General features: G+C 40.1%; 1 protein-coding gene across 3 annotated transcripts in view; it reads left to right on the top strand.

Moving 5' to 3' along the window:
- Nucleotides 1-3,195: 3,195 nt before the first annotated feature.
- ip6k1 (inositol hexakisphosphate kinase 1) overlaps nt 3,196-14,790 on the top strand; it is a 40,886-nt gene continuing 29,291 nt past the window's right edge. For 2 of the 3 annotated variants that reach the window (XM_037753186.1, XM_037753026.1), the window contains exon 1: nt 3,196-3,556. The gene's annotated coding sequence lies outside the window, so the exon portion shown is untranslated. Of the gene's footprint in view, nt 3,557-3,590; nt 3,773-14,790 lie in introns of those variants that run through there. The other variant, XM_037753109.1, reaches the window with a different exon arrangement.

The raw sequence follows: 14,790 nt of genomic DNA, 5'->3' as shown, positions 1-14,790 counted from the left end.
ATAGCAGCACGGTTACCAACAACCTTATGAAGACGAGACGGAAACAGAAAGGTTCGTAAATAACTTAGGCTTTAATATAAAAGCGCTTCTCTTCCAGCTTTGGTCTGTCAGTCACACGCCACTTCCTGGTTGTTACATTGTGTACGTTGGTTGCTGACGACGACCAACAACGGCTTCACCGATTGGCTGACTCGTCTTCACTGTAAAATGAACAGCCAATCAGACGCCTTCATTTGGACGTTGACGTTGGACGATGTTGCGTTTATTGTGCCTGGGAATTTATTTGAAATCATAAAACCAATGAGCCAAAATATACCGATTAGGCTACTTACGTTACTATTTAATACTACTTACAGGTTCTTACTTTACGATCACGGCAGTTAAAATACTTACATACTCTGACTTTATCACCATATGTAGGGACTATTAATTATTTTACACAGTAGGCCTACCCCACTACAGTATACTGTATTTGCCTGGTAACTGCCTTGTCAGCCAAGGCAACTGAAGGCAACCTATGACAAACCTATACTTGTGAGCAGTCCAAAACAATATAAATGAATAAATGCAAAATATGTTGGCTACTTTTTGATTGAAATGCCATATTGTTCCCAAGCTTGCTGGAGAAATTGTGAAAATCTGAATGCTATCATTTACCACGTTTTTTTGGGATTGTCCTGTCATTCAAGATTATTGGAGAGAGATTCATGATGCCTTACAAGATATTTTCAGATGTCAGGTTCCCATGGAGTGCAAGTCTTTATTTTTTGGACTTATGCCTCATGAATGGTTGAAAAGAGACACATATTTATTAAATATATTGCTGGTAGCTGGTAAAAAGGCTCTTACGAGGAAGTGGTTATCACAGGAGAGCCCAACTCTGAATACATGGATGGACATCACAATGGACATTTACAAAATGTAGAGGATAACAGCATATGTTAACCATAAACTGGAATTATTTGTGTCACGCTGGGACAACTGGGTCAACTATGTAACAACCCACAGGCCAGATTTTATTTTTTACCATTCTATGATTGTATGATAATGAACAAATCACTCCCTATCTGTTCATACTGTTGTTTTCAATGTTTGTTTTTAAGTGTATAGCAAATCTTAAAATACAGGACTTTAGACAGACATGGTTGGGTGGTGTATGTATACAGGATCTGTAAATTAAGTTATGTATGTTTGTTGCAGAGTGTCAATAAAAATATAATAATAAAAAAAAAGAACATGCCATATTGTTCTAACCTAGTGCAGCTCATGAAACCCTTCATTTTACCCCAGTCTACCCTCATGGTCATAGTGTTTAAATATAAAGAAGTCAAGAGATTAAAAATAATTGTCTATCAATGATTTAAAGCCCCTATTTAAAAATGTCAGACTTTGGCAACTCCTGTTAGTAATTTCAACGTGCGTTTTGTGGTTATTTCAGGTATGGTAATTGCTTAGAATTATGAATTATAAAGAAGTATGCCAAAATAGTTGTAGGGGTGGTCCTAGTATTCACTAATTGAGTAGTAGAAGTTTTTTTGGTGCTAATCTTTTTATAACATGAAAGGGATAGTAATTGCCATTAGTTGGTAATGGGTAATTATTTACTAATTAATTACTTTAAATACTCTAATTGATACACTGTGCAGCAGTAATGTAACACTGTGGAAGGAACAATTTATCACAATAAATACTTGTATTTATTATACATCACTAAAAGTACTACTACATTATTAGTATAATAATACATTTTATTTATATAGCGCTTTTCAAGAAACTCAAAGACACTTTACATAGCTTAAAGGGACTGTTCGTAACTTTCAGAAATGCTTGTTAACAGCGACACCTGTGGCTGTTAAGTCAACGATAGTCAGTGTCGGGCTCGCGCTTGTGCTCGCTCTACATAGACATGAACGAGCATCGCTCAAAACAGTGAGGTGACACACGTCAGCTAAAACCACAATAACACTCTATATTTCACCTGCTTGGCAGTAATGTTAGCTGACCAGACGAAGGTCTCTCCATGAATCAATGCTGATCCTAGTGTTGGCCTTCCTCCGGGGCTGAAGCAGGAAGAGAAACGTTATCGTCTCCGACCGGGTGCCAGACGGAGACACCGGCACCCGGTCGGAGACGATAACGTTACTCGCTGCGGAGCCCCGTCACTTCACAAGACACGGAAAACCTCTGTTGGTCTGGAGGAGCTGCAGCATTTATTTCTGCACAAACGTCCACTGTACATTCACTAGATATTCTCAGAGCTAAACTAACTCTTCTGCAGTGTAGTGTGCGCGCATGCACGTCTAGAGGTGGAGCAAGAAAGAGCGCGGTGTGTGAGTGAAAGCAAGCAGGCAGGCAGAGGAGCAGAGGAGCAGAGTACAGCAGAGACTCCGGCCCTGGAGACCAAAACTACGGTCTCCCCCACGTCCTCCGACCGCTGCAAACACTTTTTTGCAAAACGGGCTTCACTAGATATAACTTTGAGGTTTTGGTGCTTCCGTGTAGTTTGTGTTGGAGTCTGATGGTACGTGTCCACAGGGAGGAGGAGGAGGAGGAGGAGAAGGAGGAGGAGGAGAAGGAGGAGAAAGAGGAGTAGGAGGAGGAGGGGGAGGAGAAGAAAGAGAAGGAGGAGGGGGAGGAGGAGAAAAAGGAGGAGGGGGAGAAAGAGGAAGAGGAGGAGGAGGAGGAGAAGGAGGAGGAGGAGGAGGAGAAGAAGGAGGAGGAGGAGGAGAAGAAGGAGGAGGAGAAGAAGAAGGAGGAGGAGGAGGAGGAGAAGAAGGAGGAGGAGGAGAAGAAGGAGGAGAAGAAGAAAGAGGAGGAGGAGAAGAAGGAGGAGGAGGAGAAGAAGGAGGAGGAGGAGGAGAAGAAGGAGGAGGAGAAGAAGGAGGAAGAGGAGGAGGAGGAGAAGAAGGAGGAGGAGGAGAAGAAGGAGGAGAAGAAGAAGGAGGAGGAGGTAGATGAGGACAGTAGAAGCAGCAGCAGTACAACCCAGTAGAAACCAGTAGAAGCAGCAGCCTGAAGGACCAGCAGTAGAACCACTAGTGGTACCAGCAGCAGCAGTAGAAGCAGCAGTAGAACCACTAGTGGTACCAGCAGCAGCAGTAGAACCACTAGTAGTACCAGCAGCAGCAGTAGAAGCAGCAGTAGAACCACTAGTAGTACCAGCAGCAGCAGTAGAAGCACTAGTAGTACCAGCAGCAGCCTGTAGAAGCAGCAGTAGAAGCAGCAGTAGAAGCACTAGCAGCAGTACCAGCAGCAGCCTGTAGAAGCAGCAGTAGAAGCAGCAGTAGAAGCACTAGCAGCAGTACCAGCAGCAGCCTGTAGGTGTCGCCCCCGCAGCGCCGTCATGCAGATGAACTGTAAGAACCCAACAGGCTGCGTTAGCTTCTCTTCTCTGTAATGACGTTAGCCTGCTGGATGTCTGTTTTCCGCCGTTAATGAGTTTGGATACCCAGAGGAACCGACATCCATTAAACCTCTCCGGTCATCTGAAGCACAACCACCGTGTGACCTCCGCGGAGTCAGCAGCTAGCTCAGTGTCCACCGGGCGATCCTGAAGGTAAAGTCCGTTATTGTGGACAGCTCGGTCGCCTCTAACCGGAGAGAGAGAGAGAGAGACTGCGTAACGTCAAACCGTCATGTTAGCATAGTTAGCTTAGCAGTTAGCATGCTAGAGGCTACTTTAAACGGCTGTTAGCGTCGAACTAACGGCCGTGTTTCACATCAGCGTGGTTGAAGAAGAAGAGGACGGTATGAAGCCAGATGACACGACACGGTGTGAAGTTTTACTTTATACTATAAGCTGATTTAAGATGAGTCAAGCTGACTTAGCTAGCTAGCTAAGGCTAAGGTCAAGAGGCTGGCCAGGTGTGACAGCTAACAGCTAACTAACATGCTACCTAAACAGGCTATTACCGGGTTATATGTGGCAGCTAGACACACAGACACACTACCAGGTAACAGCTGGATAACGGTATGGTCAGGCTTATTTGTTTATTTGTTTGTTTTGCACAATTTAAGACTATACAACATAACAAAAAATAAATAAATGAATAATATAAAGTGCAGGAAGAGGCAAAAAAAACACTGGGTTTATCTGAAGCCTCCACCTAGAGACAAGATTAATATAAAGAAATAATCTGATGGGCAAATCACTGGGATATTTGGGCTTTTTTTATTGTTTTGTTTATTTGTTTTGCACAATTTGAGACTATAAAACATAACAAAAAATAAATAATATAAAGTGCAGGAAGAGGCAAAAAAAACACTGGGTTTATCTGAAGCCTCCACCTAGAGACAAGATTAATATAAAGAAATAATATGACTACATAATAGTGATAACAAAACAATTAGGACAAGATATATATCATAACAACAATACAGTAAATATATTAAAAAAAGTGTGTGTGAGTGTGTGTGTTGCGTGGAAGTGTATGGTTAGTATTTGTGAGGAGGATATTGATTTAAATATTTATAATGACTGGAGGTTAACAGTGGAAGCTGGGCTGGTGTCGTTATCAAGGTTGGTCTTTATAAAAGTTTCATTAGCTTGAAGCTAGCTCGGTGTAAATATAATTAATGGAGGAGGTTGTGCCATGGATTCAAATGGACTACTGGGGGGTAATGTGTTGTTACAGGTTAGCAGTACTGGATTGTTGTTATTACTGCATGACATGGTGACAGTGGAGGTTTGATGGCTTTTATTTGGTTTAATTAGTTATCTTCTGCTGCACTGGGTGGGTAATGTGTTGTTACAGGTTAGCAGTACTGGATACTGGATTCTTATTACTACATGACATGGTGACAGTGGAGGTTTCATGGCTTTTTTATTAGGTTTAATTATGTGTCTTCTGCTGCACTGGGTGTGATTATGAACATGCTGCTATGTGTTGTCATACAACTGATAACAGGGCTGCCTTATCATGCTGCTCTACAATCACCATACTGTTTTGTTGTTGTTTTAATGGAGGAGGCTGTGCCATGGATTCAGATGGACTGCTAGGGGGTAATGTATTGTTACAGGTTAGCAGGAGCAACTGGATTGTTATTACTGCATGACATGGTGACAGTGGAGGTTTGATGGCTTTTATTAGGTTTAATTAGTTATCTTCTGCTGCACTGGGTGGGCAATGTGTTGTTACAGGTTAGCAGTACTGGATACTGGATTGTTATTACTGCATGACATGGTGACAGTGGAGGTTTGATGGCTTTTTTATTAGGTTTAATTATGTATCTTCTGCTGCACTGGGTGTGATGATGACCATGTTGCTATGTGTTGTCATACAACTGATAACAGGGCTGCCTTATCATGCTGCTCTACAATCACCATACTGTTTTGTTGTTGTTTTAATGGAGGAGACTGTGCCATGGATTCAGATGGACTAATAGGGGGTAATGTATTGTTACAGTTTAGCAGGAGCAACTGGATTGTTATAACTGCATGACATAGTGACAGTGGAGGTTTGATGGCTTTTATTATGTTTATTTATGTATCTTCTGCTGCACTGGGTGTGATGATGACCATGCTGCTATGTGTTGTCATACAACTGATAACAGGGCTGCCTTATCATGCTGCTCTACAATGACCATAATGTTCGTAAATAAACAGCTCATTCATCAGTTAGGTACCGCTCTCTGGTTTTACAGATTTAGTGTCAGACTGTCACAGCAGGAGTCACTGGTGGCTTTACAGAGGATGTGATATTTTATTGTTTTTTTTGTGCCTGTATGCAATGCTAGAATCAAGGTTAGTCTTTTAAAAGTTTCATTAGCTTGAAGCTAGCTTGGTGTAAATATAATTAATGGAGGAGGTTGTGCCATGGATTCAGATGGACTACTGGGGGGGTGATGTGTTGTTACAGGTTAGCAGTAGCAACTGGGTTGTTATTATTACTGCATGACATGGTGACAGTGGAGGTCTGATGGCTTTTATTAGGTTTAATTAGGTATCTTCTGCTGCACTGGGTGGGCAATGTGTTGTTACAGGTTAGCAGTACTGAATACTGGATTGTTATTACTGCATGACATGGTGACAGTGGAGGTTTGATGGCTTTTTTTATTAGGTTTAATTACCTTCTGCTGCACTGGGTGTGATGATGACCATGCTGCTATGTGTTGTCATACAACTGATAACAGGGCTGCCTTATCATGCTGCTCTTACAATGAACATAATGTTTTGTTGTTGTTATAATGGAGGAGGTTGTGCCATGGTTTCAGATGGACTAATGGGGGGTAATGTATTGTTACAGGTTAGCAGTACTGGATTGTTATTATTACTACATGACATGGTGACAGTGGAGGTTTTGATGGCTTTTATTGATTTAATTATGTATCTTCCGCTGCACTGGGTGTGATGATGACCATGCTGCTATGTGTTGTCATACAACTGATAACAGGGCTGCCTTATCATGCTGCTCTACAATGACCATAATGTTAGTAAATAAACAGTTCATTCATCAGTTAGGTACCTCTCTCTGGTTTACAGATTCTGTCAGATTGTCACAGCAGGAGTGACCTGTGGCTTTACAGAGAATGTGATATTTTATTGTTTTGTTTTGTGCCTGTATGCAATGCTAGATGTCCTGCTGAAAACGACCAGTTTTTCTTCTGTCATCCACACCAGCTGCATTCACTTGTGATTCATGGTGCTACCAGCTAACAGCAACGCTGGCTAACGTTATGGTCAGGTTAACAGTGGAAGCTGGGCTGGTGTCGTTATCAAGGTTGGTCTATAAAAGTTTCATTAGCTTGAAGCCAGCTCTGTGTAAATATAATTAATGGAGGAGGCTGTGCCATGGATTCAGATGGACTACTGGGGGGTAATGTGTTGTTACAGGTTAGCAATACTGGGTTGTTATTATTACTGCATGACATGGTGACAGTGGAGGTTTTGATGGCTTTTATTAGGTTTAATTAGTTATCATCTGCTGCACTGGGTGTGATGATGACCATGCTGCTATGTGTTGTCATACAACTGATAACAGGGCTGCCTTATCATGCTGCTCTACAATCACCATAATGTTAGTAAATAAACAGCTCAGTCATCAGTTAGGTACCTCTCTGGTTTTACAGATTCTGTCAGACTGTCACAGCAGGAGTGACTGGTGGAGGATGTGATATTTTATTATACTTAGTTTTTTTTTTGTCCTGTATGCAATGCTAGATGTCCTGCTGAAAACGACCAGTCTTTCTTCTGTCATCCACACCAGTCAGCTGCATTCACTTGTGATTCATGATGACCTTATAACACTATTGTCAACATTTGAGGGGAGAGACTTTGTCTCTGTCTGCCTGGTTTCTTTCAATATCAGTGGATGTCAAGGGCATGTGTCCAGATCTCTATTCTCACAAGTTTGGGATTATAATGACTAGAAATTTCTAAAGAACTATAGTTGTTTTAATTACAGTAATTAGTATGGTAGCTACGGAATTACTACATGATAAATTAGCCCCAGCTTGTGCCTTTCTCTTTTTCAAATCCTCAAAACTGTTCTATCCATCTGGATGTATGTAACTTATTAAACCATGTTTACACCTTTCTTTGGTCACCAAAATGCCATGCTTGAATATTTATAAAGATGCACCGTTACCATTTTATATTGATAGTAGGGCTGTCAATTATTGGCATGAATTAAAAAAATATAATTTGTATCAGTTCAAAATGTACCTTAAAGGGAGATTTGTCCAGTATTTAATACTCTTATCAACATGGGAGTAGACAAATATGCTTGCTTTATGCAAATGTATGTATATATATATTTTTGGAAATAAATGAAACACAAAAAACAATGACACATATTGTCCAGAAACCCTCACAGTTAGCATAACAAATATGCTCAAATCATAACATGGTAAACTCAAGCCCAACAGGCAACAACAGCTGTCAGTGTGTCAGTGTGCTGACTTGACTATGACTTGCCCCAAACTGCATGTGATTATCATAAAGTGGGCATGTCTGTAAAGGGTAGACTCGTGGGTACCCATAGAACCCATTGTCATTCACATATCTTGAGGTCAGAGGTCAAGGGACCTGTTTGATATGGTCATACCAAGTTTGGTGTTTTATTTTGCCTCCTTCACGACAAGTATTAGTAGTATGACATGATTGGAATCAATGGATTCCTTATGTTTTCTAGTTTCATATGATGCCAGTATCTTCACTCTAGCTTTAAAAAAACTAAAAATTGCAAGTTGCTTTAATGCGTCAATTATTGATGTTAAAACTAATTTGTGTCAATGCGTTATTATCGCGTTAACTTTGACAGCCGTAACAACTGTTTAACAACAGTATTTACTCTTTTGGTCACATCTGGCCGATACCTGATCGATTTAATAAGGTCAATATTTGTGCCGATACTGATTTAGTTCAATTCATTCAATTCTATTGGTGTGATGGACCAGAAATCAACACTCTGAAGTTAGTTTAATTTTCTTGTATCGACCGTTTCTATTCAAGGGACGTACCTTAGCCACTCCTTATCCCTGTATCATCTCAACAATGTTGAGATTAAGAAAAAAATTCCGCCTCTAAACTCTCTACATTTTTCTCCTGCGCTGCTACGCTCTCTTTTGCAGAACGTAAACAAACCTCAGCCAGGCCTGGCGTCTGTACCTATAAGATCAGCGTGTACTGTTGCCAAACTATAAATAAAAAATTATGTGTGACAACGTTCTGTCGGCTTGCTGAAGTATAATTTAAACTTTAGTCTATAATTTGATAGTTTAGCCTTTTCCAGGCAACCAACCAACATCTGGAGCGCTTCTACTCAAAACATTGAGTGCTCCGTTCTAAAGCAAGTCCTAGTGCCTGTGCCTTTGGTTTGAATGGAGAACGACAGGTAGGTTAGCTGGCTAACTTTGGGCTTAAGCCTGGCTTTTTGGTCCCACTTATGTGGTAAATCGTACAGGATCCTAACATGGTCCATGCAGGCTATAAAACAAAGCTTATAACAATTAGTGTTTAGTTGCCGTAGCAGCAGTAATCACTATAACTTCCTGTTGCATATAGAATAAACTGAAATGGTTCAATAATAATTCTCAGTGGAGACTGAGAACCATGAGGTAACCTGTCCTCCGGTGTCCTCCGGTGCTCCTAATGGCATCTGCAAGATTTCACAGACCGGAGGAAAACAACCAATCAGAGCGGCGCTGGAGCCTTGCCGTCTCTGAGCAGCTGTCAATCACTCGCGAATTGCGATCAAACGGTCAAACTATTACAGCATAGCAACAGTACACTACAAGATGTTTCTGAAAACATTTGAGTTTAGAAATAGGCATTACAGTAAGAGAATATTGATTCATATTTGATCAGACCTAGTTTGACCATGTGATCGGAGTTTGCGAGTGATTGACAGCTGCCTCCATAGGAACCAATAGGAACGCTCTCTCTCTGAAATGACCTTTGATTGGCCAAAGTCTCTCGTCATGGGCTAGATTTTCTAAAGCCTGAAAACAGAGCCATGAGGAGGTTCAGAAGTCTGGTTTTCTCTCAGAACACTTGAATTACAATATGCTGAAATGTTATTATGGAATTTTTGCCCAATGATGCCAAAAATATTCTGCCTACTGCAGGTTTAAACATGTCTACTGTTTACACACTTAGTGGCCACTTCATTAGGTACGTGAACCCGTTTCAGTGCCTGGTACAGTGACACTGACGCGCTACTATGCGCACACACACACTCACACACACACACACACCTCTTCACACAACAAACAGCAATATCCGTCTGAGAATAATGAATAATGTTGTGGGATTATTCCTTATTTCATGGGCTATATGAGTTTTATACATTATTACATACTTATATATATATATATATATAAAAAAACAACAAAGCAGTTGAATACTAATTTAAAGATCGATTACCATGGCAACGGTTGAGGCTTCTAAGCATTCAGGTCAGCCGGATATGTTATTATATATTTATATTATTTTGCTATAGTTATACAGACAACACTACTTAATAACATTTTATATTATTCTGGTGTACACTGTTTACATAATACACTTGCTGACTTGCTGCTATTGTCACTTCACCTCGTAACTTTGACTTAAATTGCTCTTATATAGTTCTTATTTTAACTTCTATTCTTATTCTAGTTGTATATACCTCTTACTATTATTTATTTATTTATTTATTTATTTATTTTTCCAACTTTTTTATAACAGATTTTCTTTATTTATTTCTGTCTTTGTGCTGCTGCAACTCTTGAATTTCCCCTCTGGGGATCAATAAAGGCTTATGATATCTCATCTTATCTTATATTCTACCTTTGCAAAGATAATACTGTCCAGTTTTGATTCACACTGTCAGAGAGGTATTCATTTAATTGTACGTATATTGAGGTTGTAGTTTGCATTGGTGGTTTTGTTGAACGGGACTGAACTTTATTGAGAGGTGTTTCTAATATTTTGCAAAAGAAATTACAAACACGAGGGGAAAACATACAGTAGTACCACAGTTTTGACCCAAAACTTCTAACTTGAGTATTGTGTGTCTTGTTGACATGAAAGTCTCATCAGCTGACTGACATGTCGTGACTTTGGGTTGCTGCGGTAACGCCAGAGTCTTAGGTTAGTGGTGAGAAAGGAGCCCAGATGGCAGACATGTGAGGTCTTGGTGGTTGTTTTGACTGATCTGAGCTGTTGTCTCACTCAGACGCTTGTTGATAGGACGGATTGTTCTTCTGTGTGTGTATGTTTGTATGTTTGTATGTTTGTATGTTTGTATGTGTGTATGTGTGTACATGTGTGCGTGTGTATGTGTGTGTGTGTGTGTGTCGCTCAGCAGCTGTTGACTTGTGTCAGGGGACATGGCAGCAGCTGTGTGTGTGTTTTTGTGTTTTTCCCAGTTGTAGTTTGTGATTTTTGAGACTGACAGATGTGTTTTGGGGTTTCTCTCCCACAGGGCTTTATGATACAGAAAAAGAGCCGGGTCTCTTTTCCTGCACTACTTTCTCCGTTCCTTCCCTGCCTCCTTGTGTCGATCCTTATCTCATACTTTGTTTAATTGCTTCCTCTGTCCCTCATTAGCTCTTCCTTTCCTGACTTCTTCCTTTAATTCCCTCACATTTATTTCCCCGATCACTTCCTCCCCTCATGATTTTCTTTCTTTCCTTCACTTCCTTTCATCCCCTGTTCCTTAATTATCTCACTCTTTCCTCCATATGTCTTCCTTTCCTTCACCATCACCCTCAGTTCCTTCACAACCTCTTACTTTCTTTTTACCACCTCCTGTCTCTTTATCCTTCATTACTTCCTTCTTTCCTTCTCTGCCTCCTCTTTTTTCCCCTTTCCTCCACCGCCTAATTGATTATCTATCGCACTTGAACCAAGGTCTCTATTTTCTTCTCTTCGTGGTGTGTGTGAGTTTTGTGTCAGCAGCAGCTACCTCCAGCCCTTATTTAGCATCATTTAGCCTGGTTATGCTACGCCTCACTAATGCAACCACTCAGCAATAACACACACAAGCTGCTGAGATAAGACATCATGATGGGAATGAGGACGACGATGATGATGATGATGATGATGATAATGATGTCTTGGCTCTTGCTCCTGACTGTGTAATGAATTCTGGGTTTTATCTACACTCACTGAATTTGTCAGATTAGAACATTACAATGCTTTAAATTTTAGTTTTAGAACAATACCACCAAGAAACCAAAAATTGAAAGAAAATAGTGACTGGGAATAGCATGAGATGAGTTTTTAAGTTAGATTATTATATCCAGAAAGTATTGTAGAATTTTTAGGGGTCTAACGATACATTGATCTCTGGATCGATATGGTACTGCATCCGACAGGTACTGCATTTAGCATTAAAAATCGTACAATCGTACGTATTATATTTGAGAAGCTGGAACTATAACGTTTCTGGCAGTTTTGCTTAAAAAAATGATTTGAATGATAGTTATTCCGTAATTATTGTTCTGACTCTGAGGTTCGATCAATTGGCTAATAATTGGAACTCTGCTTTAGAATACATCTGGCGTTCAGTATTCCTCACTTGATTGTTAAACACGTCACTTCATGTAATATGCATGGTCCATTATAAAAGACAGGAAGCACTTCATATTGCTTTTTTCTTGTCCATCAGTATCCTAGCGCTCCATATATGTTGAATCGTATACATCTTCATGTTTCCTGTTTGGATCCATCTGTCCATTTTTCCTCCTCCTCCTCCTCCTCCTCCTCCTCCTTCTCCTCAGCTTGGTCCTCCTGGAAGACCCCAAGGTGTAACTTCTCAGACCAGACGAGATATGTTCGTTCTCCAGTGTGTTTCTCAGACCCCTTGATATCTTAACTTTTTCACTTGAGATCCACATGCAGTAATTAGTTTCCATCAGAAAAGCTCCTACATGACCATGTACACGCTGCAGCTAAATGGAGTTCTTTCCCCTTCTTTGTTTAATCTCGCCAACTTCATTGATGAGGCAGCAGACGCTGACCCCTCTGATGTAAATGTGGTTAAATCTATGTAGTGTGGACCAACACAGCTAAATGTTGTCATGCAGCAATGTAGGATTAATATGTATATTGCCTAAGAGGTGAGCACAGGTGAGAGGAAAGATCAGAAGATGTAGCCTGATAATCAGACTGAATTGTTATTTTGTTTTCACCTCATCATTCAGTCTGACATTGTGCTCATATTAGCTGTTTTTATTTTATAGAGGGGTTATTTTGCTGAACCAATGTGACGGATGTATTCGTCCCTTCTGCATCATTTTCTGTCAGCACAGAAGGTGTAGTAGTGTTTGCTAGGAGCAGTTAATGTTTGTAGAAACATGTTGACTTAAGAGTTGTTATATCTGCAAGTTGAATTAACAACAACCTATACGCAGCTACGTCCATCTCATCCACACTTCACGTCACCATTTTTCTGTTGTAATTTTTTTTGTTGTGATCCACGAAGATGATGTTGCCATTTTTAATCCCACTTCTGATTGGTTAGATCTTTTTTCAATCAAGTTAACAGCCATAAATATATAAATTTATATTCACTACCCTTCATAACTGAGTTCATCACTAGCCAAAGTTCCAGTATGAGGTTGTGTGGGTTGGAGATGTGTTCCAGTTCGGTTGTTGTTGCTGTTGTTGATGTTACTGTGTTGCTTTACCATTGTTGCTTCTTGAGTAAATTTGCACCTGTATATCCATGTGATTGACAGGGATGGAAATTCACACCAGCCACCAGCCAAATGCTGGTAAAATATGCTAGTGGCTCCTAAATTTGATTCATTCAACACCCAAAAAAACAATGGTACTCTAATGAGTGGCTGGTAGATTTTGGAATCCACCAGCCACAGTGGCAGGTGGACAAAAAAGTAAATTTCCAACACTCGTGGTTGTCCTCTGACAGATTATAATCTGATTACCTCAGGTGATTTTAAATGCAGGTGGAACAGGTCTCTTTGTTGATTGTAAGCACTTTGATCAACTGTGTAAGATAAGTGTTTCATGGGTGAGAGACACCTTTTGCAGCCCTCTGTGTTGCGATTGATGGAGCAGAGTAGTACTGAACAGTTTAAATAATAGTAATTGATTAAAATGATTTAGGTAAGTAAATGATTAATATATCAAGTAAAACACAGCTTCTCACATGTGAGCATTCGCTGCTTTTCTCTGAGTCACTGTGCATTTCTTGGGTCTGTTGGTCAGACTGAGAAGTTTGAAAACATCTCATTGGGGTTTGTGAAGTCATTATATGTAGATTAATCTCATGAAAACTCTGGAGAAGAGTTTTTTGTTTTGGTTATTTGTCTTTTTTTTCCTGCAAGACAGATTTTTTAAGGCTTCTTTTGGCATTTTTTCTTTATTGTCAGGAGCAAGAGAAACAGTAGTAGTAGTTGTTATAGTAGTTTTATCTTGTGTGGCTAAACGCTGATGATTTGTTGGTTGCGGTTAGTAAACACAACATTCAAAGTTGGCCCCGGCTCAATGAGGATTACGTTGCTCGCCAGCAGGTGAAAGCCAACCTCAGATTGACTTTCATTTTGGAACGAGCTTTGCCTGCTTGGCGTTTTGCTGCAGGGTCTCTGTAGATACAGACACCACCACACACTTCTAGTGGGTCAGAAGTGATGATTGAGAGGGATTATTATTGTATCGGTCTATACTTTGTTTTTTTAAGGAAAATCCTACCCATTGTGCCTTCAAAGCCGATCAAAACCAGATTCTTACTCTACTGTATTCCACTGTGTTATAGTGGTGGAGAAAAAAAGAAATTGATTCACCTATGTATCGTGATTTTTTATTTTTTTTTTTAACGATTTTGAAATAGATTTTTTTTTATGCCAGAATCGATATATATGCTTCATTTGAGTCTATGCGGAGGCAGAAGGAAGTTAACTCTTCTATTGTTATAGTTTGAGTAACGTGACGTCATATCTGTCCCATATCCATCAACCAAAACTAACCGCAGCGAGCCAAAACGAGAAAGTAGAAAACGGCGGAGGATCTGCGTGGGTACGACCTTCACTCTTACATGTTAAATCAAAAGTGGTAAACACTACACATTAGGGATGTTAATAATTAACCGTTTAACCGTTAACCATTAACACTATCGGTTAAACAGTTAAAGGAAATCCTACTTCCCTACTACACATACAGTAAAGTATGGAAACACTTTGGGTTTCACACATTACCAGGAAAAGCAGAGCTAGACATCATGGCTAAAGCTGCATGCTAACTCTGTAATGGACAGGATATTTTATCGTATTGCGGTAACGTGCATCAAGCCAGCTATCACTCTCATCTTCGTGGTCAAATCAGCCGACTCTACAACTGTAGAG

The sequence above is a fragment of the Sebastes umbrosus genome, chromosome 1 (assembly GCF_015220745.1).
Source record: "Sebastes umbrosus isolate fSebUmb1 chromosome 1, fSebUmb1.pri, whole genome shotgun sequence".
In the NCBI taxonomy this organism is placed as follows: Eukaryota; Metazoa; Chordata; class Actinopteri; order Perciformes; family Sebastidae; genus Sebastes; species Sebastes umbrosus.
This window is presented reverse-complemented; position numbering and strand designations above follow the sequence as displayed.